The 21,129-nt window shown below is 46.2% G+C and overlaps 1 pseudogene; it reads left to right on the top strand.

Moving 5' to 3' along the window:
* Nucleotides 1–6,669: 6,669 nt before the first annotated feature.
* On the top strand, nucleotides 6,670–7,839 carry LOC105713425 (ribosome production factor 1-like; annotated as a pseudogene).
* The last annotated feature ends 13,290 nt before the right edge of the window (nucleotides 7,840–21,129 follow it).

Below are 21,129 nucleotides of genomic sequence, written 5' to 3'. Positions count from 1 at the left end.
AACCGAGTCTTATCAAGTTTACCTCCAAAATATCTCTCAAATCCATCTGCTTTTCTCCACCTCTTTGCTACCACCTTGGCCCAGTTTACTGTTATTATTTCACCTCCTGAAAGGCTAGAGTAGGCTTCTGACTGATTATCTGCCTCATCTCTTTGTCTTCATTGTCTGTTTTTTCTTTTTTTTGAGACAGGGTCTTGCTCTGTCACCCAGGCTGTAGTGCAGTGGCGTGATCTCAGCTCACTGTAAACTTTGCCTCCCAGGTTCAAGTGATTCTTCTGCCTCAGCCTCCTGAGTAGCTGGAATTATAGGTGTTTGCTACCACGCCCAGCTAATGTTTGTATTTTTTTTAAGAGATAGGGTCTTGTTATGTTGCCCAGGCTGTCCTTAAACTCCTGAGCTAAAGTGATACGCCTGCCTTGGCCTCCCAAAGTGCTAGGATTACAGGCATGAGCCACCCTGCCTGGCCCTTCATCATCTGTTTTCTACACAGAACTAGTAATCTTGATTTAAAAAACATAAATTTCATCACACCAGGTGTCCATGCCAATTTACAATGAAACCCAGGTCCTTACAATGGCCAACATGGACTTTCTGTGTCTCATTCACCATCTTCATATCACACCCATCTCATCACTCTCTAAGCACCAGCTGCCCTCTGTGATTCACGATTTATCTTTTTTTTTTTTTGAGATGGAGTCTCACTCTGTCACCCAGGCTGGAGTGTAGTGGCGCGATCTTGGCTCACTGCAACCTCCACCCCTCGGGTTCAAGTGATTCTCCTGCCTCAGCCTCCCGAGTAGCTGGAATTACAAGTGCCTGCTAATTTTTGTATTTTTAGTAGAGACGAGGTTTCAACATCTTGGCCAGGCTGGTCTTGACCTCTTCATCTCGTGATCTGCCTGCCTTGGGCTCCCAAAGTGCGATTTATCTTTTCTTTTTCTTTTTTTTTTTTTTTTTTGAGAAAGGGTCTCACTCTGTTGCCCAGACAGGAGCGCAGTGGCACGATCTCAGCTCACTGCAATCTCTACCTCCCCAGCTCAAGCGATCCTCCAACTCAGCCTCCTGAGTAGCTGGGACCACAGGGAAGCACCACCTTATCTAGCTACTTTTTTTTTTTTTGTATTTTTGGTAGAAACAGGGTTTGCCATGTTGCCCAGGCTGGTCTTAAGCTCCTGAGTTCAAACAATCCACCTGCCTCAGCCTTCCAAAGTGCTGGGATTACAGGCACAAGCCATTGTGTCCAGAAGTTTTTCTTTTTTGAGATAGAATCTTGCTCTGTTACCTAGGCTTGAGTGCAGTGGTGTGATCATAGCTCCATACAGCCTCAACCTGGCCTCAAATGATCCTTCTGCCTCAGCCTCCTGAGTAGCTGGAACTACAGGCATGCATTACCATGCCCAACTGAACCATGATTTATCTGTTCCAAAATCTAAATTTTGATGAGAGCATCCAAATGGCTGAGCCTGAGTCATAAGTTGTGCCCTGGGCATGAGGATAAGGGAAAGCAAGGATTTAACCTTCTCATCATCTGTAGAAAGAATAGAACCTTGTTTTTACCAAGATACATACTGCTTACACTTAGGAAGGGAGTTCAGGTGCTGAACAGGGAGCAACATGTGACTTGTTGAGGGGAGCATGCAAGTTTGGGCCAGAGCAGAATTGCTGGGGACAATAGAAAGAAGATTCAAGGTTGCTCCACAGGAGAGTTTCTTTCTCCATTCATTCCACACAGACTACTAGTACTCAACCTCCCCACTAAATAACATGCAACAACTATGTAAAGACTGTGGGCTTACTAAAATATTTCTAAATATAAGAAGATAATGCCTGGGAATTGCTTTAAAATAGTCTACTGGGGGCTGGGCATGGTGGCTCAGACCTGTAATCCTAGCACTTTGGGAGGCTGAGGTGGGAGGATTGCTTGAGGTCAGGAGTTTGAGACCAGCCTGGCCAACATGGTGAAACGCTGTCTCAACTAAAAATACAAAAATTAGCTGGGCATGGTGGTGGGCACCTGTAGTCCCAACTGCTCAGGAGGCTGAGGCAGGAGAATTGTTTGAACTCAGGAGGCAGAGGTTACAGTGAGCTAAGATTGCACCACTACACTCCAGCCTGGGTGACAGAGCAAGACTGTCTCAAAAAAAAAAAAAGAAAGTTGCTGGGCCTGGTGGCTCATGCCTGCAATCCCAGCACTTTGGGAAGCTGAAGCAGGTGGATCACAAGGTCAGGAGTTCAAGACCAGCCTCACCAAGATGATGAAACCCATCTCTACTAAAAATACAAAAAGTATCCAGGCATGGTGGAGGGCACCTGTAATCCCAGCTGCTCAGGAGGCTGAGGCAGAGAATTGCTTGAACCTGGGAGGTGGAGGTTGCAGTGAGCCAAGATTGTGCCACTGCACTGCAGCCTGGGCGACAGAGCGAGACCTCATCTCAAAAAAAAAAATTTTATCTGGGCACCATGGCCCAGCCACGTTAACACATAAAATAAGCCAGCACATGACCTTTTGGCTATAGGAAGAGTGCTGTTATAGGAAAGTAGGATAGTTGGGATTATAGATGGAGGTTAATCATGCTGTTCTCCCTCTTTCTGTAATATTTGAAAATTTTCATAATAAAAAGATTTTTCTTTGTTTTTTTTTTTTTTTTTTTTTTTTATAAAGACAGGGTTTCACCATGTTGGTCAGGCTGGTCTTGAACTCCCGACCACAAGTGATCCGCCCGCCTTGGCCTCCAAAGTGCTTGGATTACAGGCGTGAGCCACCACGCTCGGCCTTGTTTGTTTTGATAAAGACTATGGACTTGAAGGAGTGACAAGTCATTCCATGCCTGGAATGACCACAAGTCTTATTTCAGCCATGGATAAAAGAAGAAAGATCTGTCTGGGTTGGTGACAGCCGCCTGCAGTTCCAGCTCTTCAGGAGGTTGAGGTAGGGTGGGGGGATTGCTTGAGCCTATGAGTTTGAACTTGCAGTGAGCTGTGATCACCACTGCATTCCAGCCTGGGCAACAGAGTGACACCTCTTCTTAAAAAAAAAAAAAAAGAAAAAAGAAAGGAAGAAAAGAGATTTGATGCCACCAACAGATCTGGAGAAAAAAATGAGCTCTAAGAGACAACACTGGGGCTCTCAGGGCTGGATGAAGGGGACAGTCGTGGTTAGGGGCAGGAGGAAGAGCTATGGGCAGATGACAGATGGTTCCTCCCAAGTGAGGCACTCGGGCAGGGCACGTGGCAGAGAGACGCAGTGATTCTGTGGAAGGAGAAGTCACTACTTCCTGGAAAATCAGGACAGGAGCCTGGGAAACCACATAAGGAATAGAAAGACGACGGCGGGTACTTGAGTGCAGCTTGCCTGTGCTGCGGCCAGTGAACTCTTTCTTCCTTTTTTTAAATTTTTATTTTTTTGATCTGGAGTCTCACTCTGTCACCCAGGCTGGAGTGCAGTGGCGTGATCTCGGCTCACTGCAGCCTCCACCCACCGGGTTCAAGTGATTCTCCTGCCTCAGCCTCCTGAGTAGCTGGGACTATAGGCGTGTGCCACCATGCCTGATTAATTTTTGTATTTTTAGTAGAGACGGGGTTTCACCATGTTGGCCAGGCTAATCATAAACTCCTGGCCTCAAGTGATCCACCTGCCTTGGCCTCCCAAAATGCTGGAATTACAGGACTGAGCCATTGCGCCAGCCTCTTTTTCTCTTTTATTGTTTAAAATTTATTTATTTATTTGTTTGTTTGAGACAGAGTCTTGCTCTCTCTCCTGTACGCACCGTATGTCTCCTAGTCTGGAGTGTGGTGGTGATCATGACTCTGCAGCCTCAAATTCCTGGGTTCGAGTGATCCTCCCACCTCAGCCTCTTGAGTAGCTGGGACTATAGGCACGCACCACCACACCCAACTCATTTTTAGATTTTTTGTAGAGACACGGTCTCGCTTTGTTGCCCAGGTTGGTCTCAAACTCCTGGGCTCAAGCAATCTTCCCACTTCAGCCTCCCAAAGTGCTGGGATTACTGATGTGAGCCAACGCGCCTAGCCAGTGGACTCCCATGAGCACCAACATTTCTCAGGAGTCTGAGGGGTCTTCAGCCCACCTGCCTTACCTGTCCTGTCCCTCGGGCTACATTACAAGACCTGGCAATCTGAAATAGCTGCCCACCCACACACTTCTTTGTGACTTTCCACAGCTGCTGCTATGGCTCTCATTTCTTCTCTTCCACCTCCTTTCCCTCTTCCTCCTTCACTTTGACAGTCTTGGAGTGGTCATAAATAATTTTGATGTTCTCTTTGCATTTTTTTTTTTTGAGATGAAGTCTTGCTCTTGTCACGCAGCCCAGAGTGCAGTGGCATGATCTCAGCTTACTGCAGCCTCCGCCTCCCAGGTTCAAGTGATTCTCCTGCCTCAGCCTCCTGAGTAGCTGGGACTACAGGCATGTACCACCACACCCAGCTAAGTTTTGCATATTTAGTACAGATGGGGTTTCACCATGATGGCCAGGCTAGTCTCGAACTCCTGACCTCAGGATCTGCCTGCCTCAGCCTCCCAAAGTGATGGGTTTACAGGCGTGAGCCACCATGCCCATCCCTGCTTTTTTTTTTAAAAGACAGTCTCACTCTGTTGCCCAGGCTGGAGTGCAGTGGTGCAATATCAGCTCACTACAACCTCCGCCTCCCAGGTTCAAGTGATTCTCCTGCCTCAGCCTCCCGAGTAGTTGGGATAACAGGCACAGATCACCATGCCTGGCTAATTTTGTATTTTTAGTAGAGACAGTGTTTCACCATGTTGGCCATGCTGGTCTTGAACTCCTAACCTTAAGTGATCTGCTTGCCTCAGCCTCCCAAGATGCTGGGATTACAGGCATGAGCCACCATGCCTGCCTGCATTGTTTTTTATTTTCAAAGTTTTTCACAGGGACACGATCTCACTTTGTTGCCCAGGCTGGTCTGGAACTCCAGGGCTCAAGCAATCCTTCTGCCTTAACCTCCCAAAGTGCTGGGATTATAGGCATGAGCAACTGTGCCCAGCTATCACAGCATCTTTAAGCATGAGAAATGTCACTTAGCACTAACGGTCTGCTCTGCACTGCCTTCTACTTAGTCGCCAGCCCCCATCCCCAAGGACACTATGAGAGATATGATCAGACTCCCCAAATCCATCTTGGGAAATAAGAACCTTAGCAACTGTATTTTCCCTGCCTTGGGCACACTTTCTGAATTTCAATGTCTGCTTCTTCCTGAAGAGAGCTTAGCTGTAAATGCTACATTTGTGTAGATTCTTCTGTAACAGCAGCATTAACCTGATACCACCTCTGTGCTTCAAGAATCTCATCCCCTTAATGGTTGACCTTTTTTGGGGGGGATGGAGTTTTGCTCTTGTTTCCCAGGCTGGAGTGCAGTGGCACAATCTCGGCTCACTGTAACCTCCGCCCCTCAGGTTCAAGCAATTCTCTTGCCTCAGCCTCTTGGGGAGCTGGGATTACAGGCGCCTGCCACCACGCCCGCCTAATTTTCTGTATTTTTAGTAGGGATGGGGTTTCATCATGTTGGCTAAGCTGATCTCAAACTCCTGACCTCATGTGATCCACCCACCTTGGCCTCCCAAAGTGCAGAGATTACAGGCATGAACCACTGCCCTCAGCCTTCTTTTTATTTATTTATTTATTTTTTTTAAGACAGGGTCTGGCTCTGTCGTTTAGGCTGGAGTGCAGTGGTGTGATTATAGCTCACTACAACCAATTCTTGGGCTCAATCCATCCTCCCCACCTCAACCTCCTGAGCAGCTGAGACTTCAGGTGCACGCCACTACACCTGGATAATTTTTGTATTTTTAGTAGAGATAGGATTTTGCCATGTTTCCCAGGCTGGTCTCGAATTTGTGAATTCAAGTGAACTGTCCGCCTCAATCTCCCAAAGTGCTGGGATTACAGGCATGATCCACCGTGCCAGGTCAACAGTTGAGCTCTTAATTTAAAAAAAATATTGGCCGGGTGCGATGGCTCACACCTGTAACCTCAGCACTTTGGGAGGCTGAGGTAGGCAGATCACTTGACGTTAGGAGTTCAAGACCAGCCTGGCCAACTTGGTGAAACCCCATCTCTACTAAAGATATAAAAATTAGCTGGGCATGGTGGTGTCTGCCTGTAGTCCCAGCTACTTGGGAGGCTGAGGCAGGAGAATCACTTGAACCTGGGAGGCGGAGGATGCAGTGAGTAGAGATCGAGCCACTGCACTCCAGCTTGGGCAACAGAGTGAGACTCTGTCTCAAAAAAAGAAGAAGAAAAAAATATTTATTTATTTATTTACTTACTAATTTTTTTTGAGACAGAGTCTCACTCTGTTGCCCGGGCTGGAGTGCAGTGGCGTAATCTCGGTTCACTATAACCTCCTTCTCTCAGGTTCAAGCAATTCTCCTGCCTCAGCCTCCTGAGTAGCTGGAACTACAGGTGCCCACCACCATGCCCAGCTAATTTTTTAATTTTTCGTAGAGATGGGGTTTCACCCTGTTGGCCAGGCTGGTCTCAAACTCCTGACCTCAAGTGATCTGCCCATCTCAGTCTCCCAGAGTGCTGGGATGACAGGTGTGAGCCATTACACCTGGCCAAGAAAAAACATTTAAAGAGAAATATTTAAAAAGTAGAAATCGGTTTTCCGTACGGACACAAAGGAGCCGACACCATGGTGAAATCCGGGGATAAGAGCAGCGGTGGGAAGAAAAGCCTGAAATGGAAAGCCGCTGCCGAAGAACTTCAGGAGGCTGCATTCGCTGGGGATGGGGCGACGGAAAGCGAGGGCCAGCCCCCGAAAGCGGCTGCCTTTCCGCCAGGCTTCAGCGTTTCGGAGATTAAAAACGAACAGAGGCGACACTTAATTAAGTTCACGCGGTGGAAACGGCAGCAGCAGCAGAAGGAAAAGTTGGCAGCTAAAAAAAAACTTAATAAAGAAAGAGAGGCACTTGATGATGAGGCTCCACCAAAGCCTGTACCCAAGACTATTGATAACCAGCGAGTGTGTGATGAAACCACAGTAGACCCTAATGATGAAGAGGTTGCTTATGATGAAGCTACAGGTGAATTTGCTTCTTCAACGAACAGACTTCTCCCAAGATTCTCATCACAACATCAGATAGACCTCATGGGAGAACACTACGACTCTGTGAACAGCTCTCCACAGTTACACCAAACTCACATGTTTATTACAGAAGAGGACTGGCTCTCAAAAAAATTATTCCACAGTGCATCACAAGAGATTTCACAGACCTAATTGTTATTAATGAAGATCGTAAAACCCCAAATGGACTTATTTTGAGTCACTTGCCAAATGGCCCAACTGCTCAAACTGCTCATTTTAAAATGAGCAGTGTTCGTCTTCGTAAAGAAATTAAGAGAAGAGGTAAGGACCCTACAGAACACATACCTGAAATAATTCGGAATAATTTTACAACACGGCTGGGTCACTCAATTGGACGTATGTTTGCATCTCTCTTTCCTCATAATCCTCAATTTATCGGAAGGCAGGTTGCCACATTCCACAATCAACGGGATTATATATTCTTCAGATTTCACAGACACATATTCAGGAGTGAAAAGAAAGTGGGAATTCAGGAACTTGGACCACGTTTTACTTTAAAATTAAGGTCTCTTCAGAAAGGAACCTTTGATTCTAAATAAGGGGAGTATGAATGGGCCCATAAGCCCCGGGAAATGGATACAAGTAGAAGAAAATTCCATCTATAAAGTACTGAGAGAATAATACTGGATTTTGCTGAACAGGCCTATCTTGCTTGGTAAATTATTTTTGACAGAATACTCTTTGAAATGGCATTTGCTGATTTCATAAACCTTTCACGTCTGGACAGATTACCAAATGCCATAAATTGCCACTGTGTGTTTATGTAGAAAATGCAAATAAAACTTATTGTGGTGAAAAAAAAAAAAGTAGAAATCACCATGCCTTTGTTTGGGTTCCATAGAAAACAGGGCCTGCGGTGAAGCTTCGAAACTAATGCTTTATTGGAGAGGAGAATGCCAGGGAGGTGAGTGTGAGGGAAGAAGGGCAGGAAGCACAAAAGCAGGGAGAGCAAGTTCAGGGTGGAGCATCCCTGCGGTGGCCCAGCTTCCTACCAGCACTCAGCCGGTTGATGGTTTTATGGGGTGTCTCTGGAGAGGACGTAAGAAAGCAGTGAATTGGCTGGGCAAAGTGGCTCACGCCTGTAATCCCAGCATTTTGGGAGGCCAAGTTGGGCGGATCGTGAAGGTCAAGAGATCGAGACCATCCTGGACAACATGGTGAAACCCCATCTCTACTAAAAATACAAAAATTAGCAGGTTGTGGTGGCGCGCACCTGTAATCCCAGCTACTTGGGAGGCTGAGGCAGGAGAATTGCTCGAACCCGGGAGGTGGAGGTTTCAGTGAGCCGAGATGCGACAGAGTGCCACTCTGATGAAAGAAAGAAAAAAAGTAAAGAAAGCAAGAAAGCAGTGAACCTCAGAACATTCTGTTAGTGCAGAGCGGGGCGTGGGAAGTGTGTGGTGGGTATTGGGGGAACAATTTATCGGCCAGCTCCTTCATGTCCTCATTCGTCCTCCCCCTGGGCCTTAGCCTCCCCCATTTCCAGGTGGAGCCCCTCTGAGGGGGTTGGTCTTGGGTGCAGAGGTGGCTGCACTTCTTTGCCCCTGTGACCTTCAGAGACAATCGGAAATGACAAAGCTGAAATGACTGTGGCACTGGGCAGAGCTTTACAACCACGGAACAGTGGGAGCCGTCGCTGATGTGTCTGCGCCAGAGAGAAAAGTAAATATAAAGTATGTGATTTCTGGGGGTGGGGTACAGGTGAGATACGTGGATCCGTTTTGCCATTTCCATAATCCAACCATGAGGAAAATTATGTATTTAAGCTGGGCATGGTGGTGCACACCGGTAGTCCAGCTACTCTAGAGGCTGAGGCGAGAGGATCACTTGAACCCAGGAGTTTGAGGCTGCAGTGAGCTGTGATCAGGCCACTGCACTCCAGCCTGGGTAACAGAGGGAGAACCCTGTCTAAAAAGAGAGAAAAAAGGAAGTGAGCATTAGCGCCTCACACCTGTAATTCCAGTACTTTGGGAGGCCGAGGCGGGAGAGGATCACTTGAGCCCAGGAGTTTGAGACCAGCCTGAGCAACATTGTGAGACCCGGTCTCTACAAAAGATATAAAAATTAGCTGGGCATGGTGGTATGCACCTGTAATCCAGCTACTTGGAAGGCCGAGGCAGGAGGATTACTTGAGCCTAGGAAGTTGGCTGCAGTGAGCCATGCTTTGCTACTGCACTCCAGCTTGGGAGACAGAGGCTGGAGTGAAAACACAAGAAAAAATTATGTATTTAAAAGAAATTGCTCCCATCTAATTTCTACTCCCAAGTAACTACCGTTGACAGTTTGGTCCATGCTTTTCCCGATCTTTTAAATATCTGCATATCTGTACACACCGTATGTCTAAACACACACTTAGTTTTAAAATGCAAACATGACATACAAACATACAAAAAAAGCAGTTTGCTTTTTTCACTTAATGATACCCTATAATCATTTTTCCAGCTCACCTTGTTTTTTAAAAATAAATCATTCCTGTTTCATTCTTTTATTTTCTATTTTGAGACGGAGTTTCACTGTTGTTGCCCAGGCTGGAGTGCAGTGGTGCAATCTCAGCTCACTGCAACCTCTGCCTCCCACGTTCAAGCCATTCTCCTGCCTCAGCCTCCCGGGTAGCTGGGACCACAGGCACCTGCCTAGTCAGCCAGATCAGCCGAATCAACCCTGGCGATCAATGGGGTGACAGATGTCGCAGCCGAATCGCCCTCACATCCATGGAATGCAGTTGATAAAACCACTTTGGAAAACTGGTGTGAAAGTTGTCAGAATCAAAATGGACTCATCTGTGCTACAAAACAAAAAACAAAAGCAAAAACACCTTGACAGTAGAGCCAGCGAAGCTGATGAAGGGAGCGTTCTCATGCATGAATGCCGGATAACCACAACTATCACCAAAGACGCCAAAACCCACAACCTTGCACAAAGGTCATCACAATCGTACATTAAAAGTACTTGTTTGAAGACATCTGCCCAGCAATTGCCTGTCCAAACTTGGACCAGGGCCACTTTTGTTATTGATCTTTGTCGCCAAAGATAATTATCTCAAAACAATTATGTAGTCCTCCTCATTTTTCCTTTAAAAACCTTTGTCTTCCTTTATTTCCTTGAATACACGTACACTTTAGTATGGCACACGTAGTCCCATTGCAGCGCCCTATTCTGGAATAAATATTTTCTTTTAGAAAGACTCTCTCTGTTACTTAGGTTGACACGGCAGTATCTACTCAGTCTAAGCAAACACCTCCCCTGTCACCCTGCAATCCTATTGCTAGGTTTAAACCCAACAGAAATCAGAAAAGAATGCCCACAACAACATTGCTCAAAAATCATCCAAAGCAGGAAATGACCAGAATGTCCGTCAGCTATGGAATGGATCAATAAATTCATACAGGAAATGTTATGCAGCAATGAAAAGTAACAAGCGATTCCTAGATGCAACAGGAGTGACTTTCACAGCCATAATGTTGTGAGAAATTAATCAGGCACAAAGGAGTCCACACTGTATGGCTCCTTTTGTATGAAATTTCTGAACAGGCAGCCAGGAGCAGTGGCTCACGCCTGTAATCCCAGCACTTTGGGAGGCCGAGCCTGGTGGATCACTTGGGGTCGGGAGTTTGAGACCAGCCTGACCAACATGGAGACACCCGTCTCTACTAAAAATACAAAATTGGCTGGGCGTGGTGGCACATGCCTGTAGTCCCAGCTACTTGGGAGGCTGAGGTGGGAGAGTCACTTGGACTTGGGAGGAGGAGGTTGTGGTTAGCCGAGATCCTGCCATTGCACTCCAGCCTGGGCAACAAGAGTGAAACTCCGTTTCAAAAACAAAACAAACAACAAAAAATGGCCGGGCGAGGTGGTTCATGCCTGTAATCCCAGCACTTTGGGAGGCCAAGGTGGGCGGATCACGAGGTCAGGAGATCGAGATCATCCTGGCTAACACAGAGAAACCTCGTCTCTGTTAAAAATACAAAAAAATTAGCTGGGTGTGGTGGTGGACACCTGTAGTCCCTGCTACTCAAGAGGCTGAGGCAGGGGAATTGCTTGAACTCAGGAGGCAGGAGTTGCAGTGAGCCGAGATCCTGCCACTGCACTCCAGCCTAGGTGACAGAGCGAGACTCCATCTCAAAAAAAAAAAAAAAAAAAAAAGTTCTGAACAGGCAAAACTAAGTTCAAGGTATGAAAGCAGAATAGTGGTTGCCTGGCACAGGAAGTGGGAGCGGGCACTGACTGCGAAGAGACACAGCGAAACTTCTGGAGTGAAGGAAATGATTTTATCTTGATTGGAATTGTGGTTACACACACGTATTTTTTGTTTTTGTTGTTGTTGTTGTTTTTGAGATGGAATCCCGCTCTGTCGCCCAGGCTAGAGTGTGGTGTAATCTCAGCTCACTGCAGCCTCCATCTCCTGGGTTCAAGCGATCCTCCTGCCTCAGCCTCCCAAATAGCTAGGATTACAGGTGCCTGCCACCCCACCAGGCTAATTTTTGTAGTTTTAGTAGAGACTACTACATGGTTTCTCCTTATTGGCCAAGCTGGTCTCAAACTCCTGACCTCAAGTGATCCACCCACCTGGACCTCCCAAAGTGCTGGGATTACAGGCATGAGCCACCGCACCTGGCCATACACATGTATTTTTTAAATGTAATTAAACTGGCCGGGCATATTGGTTCATGCCTGTAATCCCAGCACTTTGGGAGGCTGAGGTGGGTGGATCATTTGAGGTCAAGAATTCCAGACCAGCCTGGGCAACATCATGAAACCCCATCTCTACTAAAAATTAAAAAAAAAAAAAATTAGCTAGGTGTGATGGCGCACGCCTGTAGTCCCAGTAACTTGAGAGGCTAAGATGCAAAGACCACCTGAGCCCGAGAGGTAGGGGTTGCAGCCAAGATCGTGGTGCCACTGCACTCCAGCCTGGGCAACAGAGGGAGACTCCATTTCAACAAAATAAAAAAATTAAAAATAAATAAATGTGGCCAGGCATGGTGGCTCATGCCTGTAATCCCAGGACTTTGGGAGGCCAAGGAAGGCGGATCACTTGAGGTCGGGAGTTCAAGACCAGCCTGGCCAACAAGGTGAAATCTCATCTCTACTAAAAATACAAACATTAGCTGGGGGTGGGGGAGGGGGCATCTATAACCCCAGCTACTGTGAGGCTGAGACAGGAATCGCTTGAACTCAGGAGGTGGAGGTTACAGTGAGCTAAGATCGTCGCACCACTGCATTCCAGCCTGGGCAACAGAGTTAGACTCTTTCTCAAAAATAAAAATAAAAATAAAATTCATTTTGCTGTAGATTAAGATTTATGCTCTTTATTATATCTAAGTTATGGCTCAACGAAAGTGTAAATTAAAGTAAAATAAAATCACACAGAAAGGACCAATGTCTCTCCCACCTTCGGGGGGTCTCACCCTTCAGTTCTGAGTGTCAGAGAGTTCCTTTTCTTTCCCACTCCACTCTTCTCTTCTAGCTTCTTCAAATCCTTTGGGCCTCTCCTGAAATGTCATTTTCCTAAGGAAACCTTCTCCAGCCCCCATTCTAGATTAGATTACCCATTAAATGCTATTATAGTGTTCAGGACTTTTCCTTCATAACTAAATAATTGAAGTTATGGTTGGTGTTATCTGTAATGATTTGGTAATCTCTGTAAATGTGATTTATTAATGTTTTCTCCCACCAGCAACCATTCACCCTTCTTCTGGGTAATTATCTCCATTATCCTCTGAGAAACCACTCCCTTCTTTGTGTTCAGTCCACGTGTTTCCGATGAGTTGGCGCTGCCACCCCTCAACTTCCTCACCCCCTCTGCCTGGCCAATCAGAGCAGTAGATTCCTCTACACAATATGATTGGTCCTGGGGATGAGCAGATGACCCAATCAGAGCCAAGGAGACCCCATGAGCCATCTTGGGTCCTTTCTTCTACAGGTTTGTTTTTTAACTTGGAGATCACAAACTGGTCCTGCTGGCAACCCTCTTGTGCTCATGTGGAGCCTGAGGATGAAGCTCGTTGGGAGGAGAGCAGAACTGAGGAATAGCTCATGATGTAGTCCTTGAATGTGCAGTACTTTGAGCCAAAATATTTATTCCTTTTTATTTATGCTAGTTTGGGTCAAGTTTGTGACCAAAGGTCTTACCTGTCAAATGGCTGTCTCCCCATCTGTTACACTGTTAGCTCAATGGTGGGGTCTTCGTCTTGCTCACTGCTGTATCTTTCCCCATCTAGAACAGGGTCTGGTGACGAATTTTATTGCTTTATATATGTCTTCCAACAGATGCATATTACTCATTGAGCCAGCTAATTCAAGTTGCATTTGGCTTACTGGTAAATATGTCATGGAGAACTCTGCATTAATATTCTTAGAATTACCCTCAGGACCCGTCAGTTTGAGTAGTCTTGCAGCAGCTGTTATTCCAGTAGGAACTACTAACAAGTTAACAAGTTGAGGTCGTGGAGAATACTGCTAAGAGGAGTTGAGAAAGAGAAAGAGGTATTGGAGTGGCTGAACCTGAACCTGAACCTGTGGAATTTGGAGCTAGACTCCTTGGATTCAAATCACCCTCACCTCACTAAATTCTCTATGCCTCATTTCCTCATCTGTAAAACGGGGACAGTGATAGTACTAGTGTCACGGGCTATTGTGCAGTTTAAATGAATGAATATGGCTAGGCTCAGCAGGCGGCTCACACCTGTAATCCCAGCACTTTGGGAGGCTGAGATGGGCTGATCACCTGAGGTCAGGAGTTCAAGACCAGCCTCACCAACATGGCGAAACTCTGTCTCTACTAAAAATACAAAAATCAGCCAGGCTTGGTGGCGCACTCCTGTAATCCCAGCTATTTGAGAGGCTGAGGCATGCAAATCGCTTGAACCCAGGAGGCGGAAGTTGCAGTGAGGCAAGATCGCACCATTGGACTCCAGCCTGAGCGACAGAGCAAGACTGTCTCAAAACTAAATAAATAAATGAATGAATAAACAGTTACTATGGGCCAGACATTACACTAAATGCTTTGAGTGAGCTATCAATTCCCACAGCAGCCCTATAAGGTGGGTACCAGTCATTCATTAAACAGATATTTACTGAGGACTGGGCACTAGAAATATAGTCTCTGTCCTTGAATAATTTTTATTCGGGAGGGTTGAAACAGGACTTGCTCGCTCTTGTGCACCGTCTCCCTCTATGTGGTGTGTGTATGTGTGTGCATATATACACACACATATATGTGAGGGTCTATCTTAATTATTTGCAGTACTTACGTTTTAAAAGACTGTAAACATTGAATGATCAAATATGGAATGATCACGTCTAGGGAAAATGCAGGATTAGGTTGCTGGGAGCCTCTGCTCACAACATTCTTATCAACTGATCAATACATAACCTTGCTTTTTGTGTATTTCTGTTTAAAGACGCCTTGTTGAATATAAGTTGCTGATTCATTAACATTGAGCATGTACACACCTGTAAAACTATCACCACAATCAAGATAGCGAACATTTCCATCATGTCCCCAAATTTCCTCGTGTCTCCCTCCAACCCCGCCCTGCCATAGCACAGAGCGCACCAGGCAACCACTGACCTCCTTTCTGTCATTGTAGATTAGTTTTAAATAAGTGGAGTCAGACAGTATGTACTTTTTCTGGTCCCGCTTCTTTCACCCAGCATAATGACTTTTTCCTTTTTTTTTTGAGATAGAGTGTCGCTCTGTCACCTGGCTGATGTGTAGTGGTGCAGTCTCGGCTCACTACAACCTCTGCCTTCCGGGTTCAGGTGATTCTCTTACCTCAACCTCCTGAGTAGCTGGGATTACAGGCAGCTGCCACCATGCCCAGCTAATTTTTGTATTTTTAGTAGAGAAGGGGATTCCCCATGTTGGCCAGTCTGGTCTCAAACTCCTGATCTCAAGTGATTCACCCACCTCAGCCTCCCAAAGTGCGGGGATTACAGGCATGAGCCACCACACTCAATCTCAGCATAATGATTTTAAGATTTATTTAAGTTGTTATGTTTATAAATAACTCTTTTTTTTTTTGAGACAGGGTCTTGTTCTGTCACACAGCTTGGAGTGCACTGGCCTAGTCATTGCTCACTGCAGCCTCAACCTCCTGGACTCAAGTGATCCTCCTGCCTTGGCCTCCTGAGTAGCTGGGGCTCCATTCACTGTGCCACAATGCCCAACTAATTTGTGTGTGTGTGTGTGTGTGTGTGTGTGTGTGTGTGTGTGTGTGTGTAGAGAGAGAGAGAGAGTCTTACCATGTTGCCCAGGCTGATCTCCAACTCCTGGGCTCAAGAGATCCTCCCTCCTTGGCCTGCCAGAACGTTGGGATTATAGGCATGAGCTACTGCGCGCAGCCGCTCCCTCTTCTTTATTGCTGAGTATTCCATTGTACGGATATATCACAATTGTTTCACCCATTCACTTGTTGAACATCTGGGTCATTTCCAGTTTTTGTCTGGTCTCCCCAAGTACTGTGAATATTCACAAACAAGTCTTTGTATAAGCTTATGCTCTCCTTTCTTTTGCGTAAATACCTAGGAGTGGAAGGTCTGGATAATTGTATGTTTAACTTTTATTTATTTATTTATTTTGAGACGGCTTCTCACTCTGTCACCCAGGCTGGAGTGCAGTGGTGCGATCTTGGCTCACTGCAACCTCTGCCTCCTGGGTTGGAGCAATTCTCCTGCCTCAGCCTCCCAAGTAGCTGGGATTGCAGGTGTGCGCCACCACTCCCAGCTAATTTTTGTATTTTTAGTAGAGATGGGGTTTTGCCATGTTGGCCAGGCTGGTCTTGAACTCCTGACCTCAGGTGATCCACCCACCTCGGCCTCCCAGAGTTCTGGGATTATAGGTGTGAGCCACCGTGCCTGGCTGTATGTTTAACTTTTTGAGAAGCTGCCAAACTGTTTTCCAAAGTGATTGTGCTATTTTCCCTTCCTCTACCAGTGAGGCGTAGAATAGGCCTGGGCTTCTGTATTTTGAGCAATGTCTCTGGGTGATTCTGCTGCTCACCCTAGTTTGAGAAACACTGGTACAGAGGGTAATAGAATTGGGGAGCTTGCCATATGGGAGGTGACATTTGAGCAGAAATCTATGTAAAGCATGAGAGTAGGTCTTTTTTTTTTTCTTTAGAGAGACAGGGTCTGGTCAACATGGTGAAACCCTGTCTCTCCTACAAATACAAAAATTAGCCAGGTGGTGGCACATGTCTGTAGTCCCAGCTGCTTAGGAGGCTGAGGCAGGAGAATCACTTGAACGTGGGGAGTGGAGGTTACAGTGAGCCGAGATTGGGCCACTGCACTCCAGCCTGGGCGACAGAGTGAGACTCTGTCTCAAAAAAAAAAAAAAAAAAAAGAAGTCATATGACTTGCAATGACTAATCAGATTCTCTTATGGGAGTTTGAGACTTGGGCAGGTTGATCAAGGATGGGAGTGTTATTTGGAGCCAATTTGCCAAACACGAGAGACTGAACATTACCTCATGTCTACCCCTTCCAGAGTTTCACTCATCACCTCATTCCTCCCCTATCCCAGGTTGGGTTGGCCAACTTTCCTTTGATTCTGTGAGCAGAATTACCTTTTAGGAAAAAAAAAAAAAAAAATATATATATATATATATATATATATGCATGTATGTATGTATGTATGTGTATTTTTGAGATGGAGTCTTGCTCTGTTGCCAGGCTGGTGTGCAGTGGTGCAATCTCAGCTCATTGCAACCTCCGCCTCTGGGTTCAAGTGATTCTCCTGCCTCAGCCTCCCGAGTAGCTGGGACTATAGGTGCATGCCACCACGCCTGGCTAATTTTTGTATTTTTAGTAAGACGAGGTTTCCCCATGTTGGCCAAGATGGTCTTGATCGTGATCCACCCGCTTCGGTCTCCCAAAGTGCTGGGATTACAGGCGTGAGCAACCGCGCCCGGACTACCTTTTAGAATATTATTTATTTTCTTTATTTATCCAGAGTTGATTTCTGCTGCTTGAAATCAGAGAAGTCTATCAATACCTCATAAGCATTGTTAGCAAAAATGTTCTAAGTCACAGTTCTGATCATGTCACTTTTTTGCTAAAATGCTCTTGAGTCAGTAAACATTGTCTGTAAAGGGGTCAGACAGTAAATATTTTATGTTTTGTGTGGTCTCTGATGATCGCTCACTCTGCTGTTGTAGCTTGAAAGCAGCCATAGACAATAGGTAGAAACATGGGTATGGTTGCGTTCCAATAAAACTTTATTTACAAAAAAGACATTGGGTAGTAGTTTGCTGACCCCTGGTCTCGAGAATAAAGTGAAACTTACTGTAGCATAGAAGACTGTATGTCGGCAGGGTATGGTGGCTTACGCTTATAATCTCAGCACTTTGGGAAGCTGAGGTGAGCGGATCACCTGAGGTCAGGAGTTTGAGACCAGCCTGGCCAACAGGGTGAAACCCCCTGTCTACTAAACATAAAAAAAAAAAAATTAGCTGGGCATGGTGGCACAAGCCTGTAATCCCAGCTACTCTGGAGGCTGAGGCAGGAGAATCACTTGAGCCCAGGAGGTGGAGGTTGCGGTTAGTGGAGATCACGCCATTGCACTCCAGCCTGGGTGACAGAACAAGACTCCGTCTCAAAACAAAACAAAACAAAAAACAAAAATTATCCAGGTGTAGTGGTGTGTGTGGAGGCTGAGGCAGGGAGGATTGCTTGAGCCTGAGAGGCGGAGGTTGCAGTGAGCTGAGATCGCACCACTGCACTCCAACCTGGGCGACAGAGAGCAAGATTCTATCTTTGAAAAACAGAGCAACAACAGCAAAAAGAAGACCTTATGACTGGTTGCAATTTTCTTTTCTTTTTTTTTTTTGAGATGGAGTCTCACTCTGTTGCTCAGGCTGGAGTGCAGTGGCACGATCTTGGCTCACTGCAACCTCTGCCTCCCGGGTTCAAGCACTTCTTCCTGCTGCAGCTTCCCAAGTAGCTGGAACTACAGGCTCCCACCATAACACTCGGCTATGCGATTTTTCTAATTGTATATTTTATTCTCCTTCCCTCCTCCTGGGCACTCTGTGCTCCAGTACCTCGGAACGCCCTGCCTTCCCCAGCCACTCCTAAACTGCCTGTTCCCTTGCTTTTGCTTGCACTGTGCCTCCTGACTGCAAATCCCTCCCCATCATCTGTCGTCTGAAATACAATTACCTTTCAGCATCAGCTCGTTGCCACCTGTGGTGCACGTTGTGTTTTTGTTGCTTTCCAGCTGTTAGCTGCATCCTGACTTTGCTTTGCAGAGTCACCTCTCTCCCACTCACACCATCTGCTTTGGGTGCTCTTGCCATCTGCAAATCTGTCCCCAGTACTGCAGGGTTTGGCATGTTTCTCCTCTGGCCACAGTGATTAAGGGTGGCGTGTGACCCAAACTGGCCCAAGGAGGCCAATCCCAGGACTTTTTGTGAGAAATAGCAGGAAAAATGTGCTTTCTTTCCCCTGGGATTGCTAGGCTGCTGGGGCATAAGCCATAAGATATAAGTCTTTGGCCTGTAATCCCAGCACTTTGGGAGAATGAGGTGGGCGGATCACAAGGTCAAGAGATCAAGACCATCCTGGCCAATACGGTGAAACCCCGTCTCTAATAAAAATACAAAAATTAGCTGGGTGTGGCGGTGTGTGCCTTTAATCCCAGCTACTCAGGAGGCTGAGGCAGGGGAAGCGCTTGAACCTGGGAGGCAGAGGTTGCAGTGAGCTGAGATCGCGCCACTGCACTCCAGCCTGGTGACAGAGCAAGACTCCATCTCAAAAAAAAAAAAAAAAAGATACAAGTCATTGTCATCCATCCTGCCACTACAGGGGAATCTGCCGCCTGAGAATGAAATCAAGAGAGAGAGAGACAGAGATACTTCATAACATAACATCCTTTTTTTTTTTTTGAGACTGAGTCTTACTCTGTCGCCCAGGATGGAATACAATTGTGCGATCTTGGTTCACTGCAACTTCTGCCTCCTGGGTTCAAGCAATTCTCCTGCTTCAGCCTCCCAAGTAGCTGGGATTAAAGGTGTGCCACCATGCCCAGCTAATTTTTTGTATTTTTTCGTACAGCCAGGGTTTCACTATGTTGGCCAGGCTGGTCACAAACTTCCTGACCTCAGGTGATCCACCTGCCTTGGCTTCCCAAAGTGATGGGATTACAGGCATGAGCCACCGCACCCAGCCCCATAACATTCTTTAAGCCCCTGGATTCAGCCATACCTGAACATCTACTTCTTTTTAGCTTAAGCCAGGCTGAGCCTTCCCGAAGATAGCTCTCATGCTGCCTTCCCATGGCTTTGCTCACTCCTCCTTTGGAAGCAGAATTAGCTTAATCTGAATGCTCAGTTTGGAAGGACAAACTGGGCGTGCTCTGCCCAGCCACTTCTCCTCCCCTTTCTCTTGGGAAGCAGCTCTTCTGCCCCTTTCTACCATAGTTTTATATGATCAGGCTCTGCCCACACAGGAGCCCACTCTCCTCCTGACGTATCTGTGAGGGTACATCACAAAACTGGCTCGGTATGTTTAAATCTGTGCTTCAGTATTCTGTACAACCGTATTTGGCGACATCTACAAGCCGCATTCTCCAACATTCACTTATAAGTAACCCTTATAATACTGTCGTGCACCGCATGACAATGTTTCAATGATGGACCACATATACAATAGTGGTCTCTTGAAATGATAATACCATATTTTTACTGTACCTTTTCTATGTTTAGATACACAAATGTCTTTGTGTCACAATTGCCTACAGTATTCAGTACAGTCACATGTTGTGCAGGTTTGAAGCCTAGGAGAAATGGGCTGTACCCTATAGCCTAAGTGTGCAGTAGACCATACCATCTAGCTTTGTGTAAGTGGACTCTGTGATGTTTGCACAACCGCAAAATTGCCCAACCATACGTTTCTCGGAATATATTGCTGTCATCAAGTAACACATGACTGTATTTAGATACTCCATCTTCTTTACTCTTTTATTTTTTTACTCTTGGACAGAAAAATAAAAAAACACTCCAGGTCTTTCCAATCAAAAAGTTTTAATGTAGGAAATTGGTTAAAATATGCATTAGTGGCCAGGCGCAGTGGCTCACGTCTGTAATCCCAGCACTTTGGGAGGCCGAGTGGGTGGAACACAAGTTCAAGAGATCAAGACCATCCTGGCCAACATGGTGAAACCCCGTCTCCACTAAAAATACAAAAATTAGCTGGGCATGGTGGCACGCACCTGTAGTTCCAGCTACTCAGGAGGCTGAGGCAGAAGAATCACTTGAACCCAGGAGGTGGAGGTTGCAGTGAGCAGAGATCTCACCACTGCACTCCAGCCTGATGACAGAGCAAGAATTCATCTAAAAAAAAAAATGCATTACTATCTATTGCTGTGTAAGAATTTAGCTCAAAACATAGTGACTTAAAACAACAATAATCATGTACTGTCTTTCACTGTTTCTGCAGGTCCAGAATTTGAGAGCAACATGACTGAGCAGTTCTGATACATGGTTTTTCATGATATTGCAGTCAAGATATTAGCTGGGGATGTAGTCATCTGAAGGCTCGGCTGGGGCTGAGGAACCTTGCATGGCTGCTGGTGGGAAGCCACAGCTTCTTGCCACATGGGGTCTCTCCCAGAGCTGCTTGAGTGTCCTCATGACATGATAGCTGGTTTCCCAGAGGAAGTGATTTACAGGAACAAGGCAACAATATCTTTAAAAAAAAAAGTGATGAAGACCAGGCGCAGAGGCTCAGGCCTGTAATCTCAGCACTTTAGGAGGCCGAGGCAGGCAGATTGCTTGAGGTCAGGAGTTCAAGACCAGCTTGGTCAACATGGTGAAACCCTGTCAATGCAGTGACACAATCTTGGCTCACTGCAAGTTCTGCCTCTCGGATTCAAGCGATTCTCGTGGCTCAACCTCCTGAACAGCCGGGAATATAGACATGCACCACCACGCCTGGCTAATTTTCTTTTTTTAGTAGAGACATGGTTTTGCCATGTTGGCCAGGCTGGTCTCAAACTCCTGGCCT

This window comes from Aotus nancymaae, unplaced genomic scaffold (assembly GCF_030222135.1).
Source record: "Aotus nancymaae isolate 86718 unplaced genomic scaffold, 86718_ANA_hifiasm-v0.15.2.pri h1tg000021l, whole genome shotgun sequence".
Lineage (NCBI taxonomy): Eukaryota > Metazoa > Chordata > Mammalia > Primates > Aotidae > Aotus > Aotus nancymaae.
The sequence above is the reverse complement of the archived record's forward strand: the minus strand, read 5'-3'. Positions and strand labels throughout refer to the sequence as shown.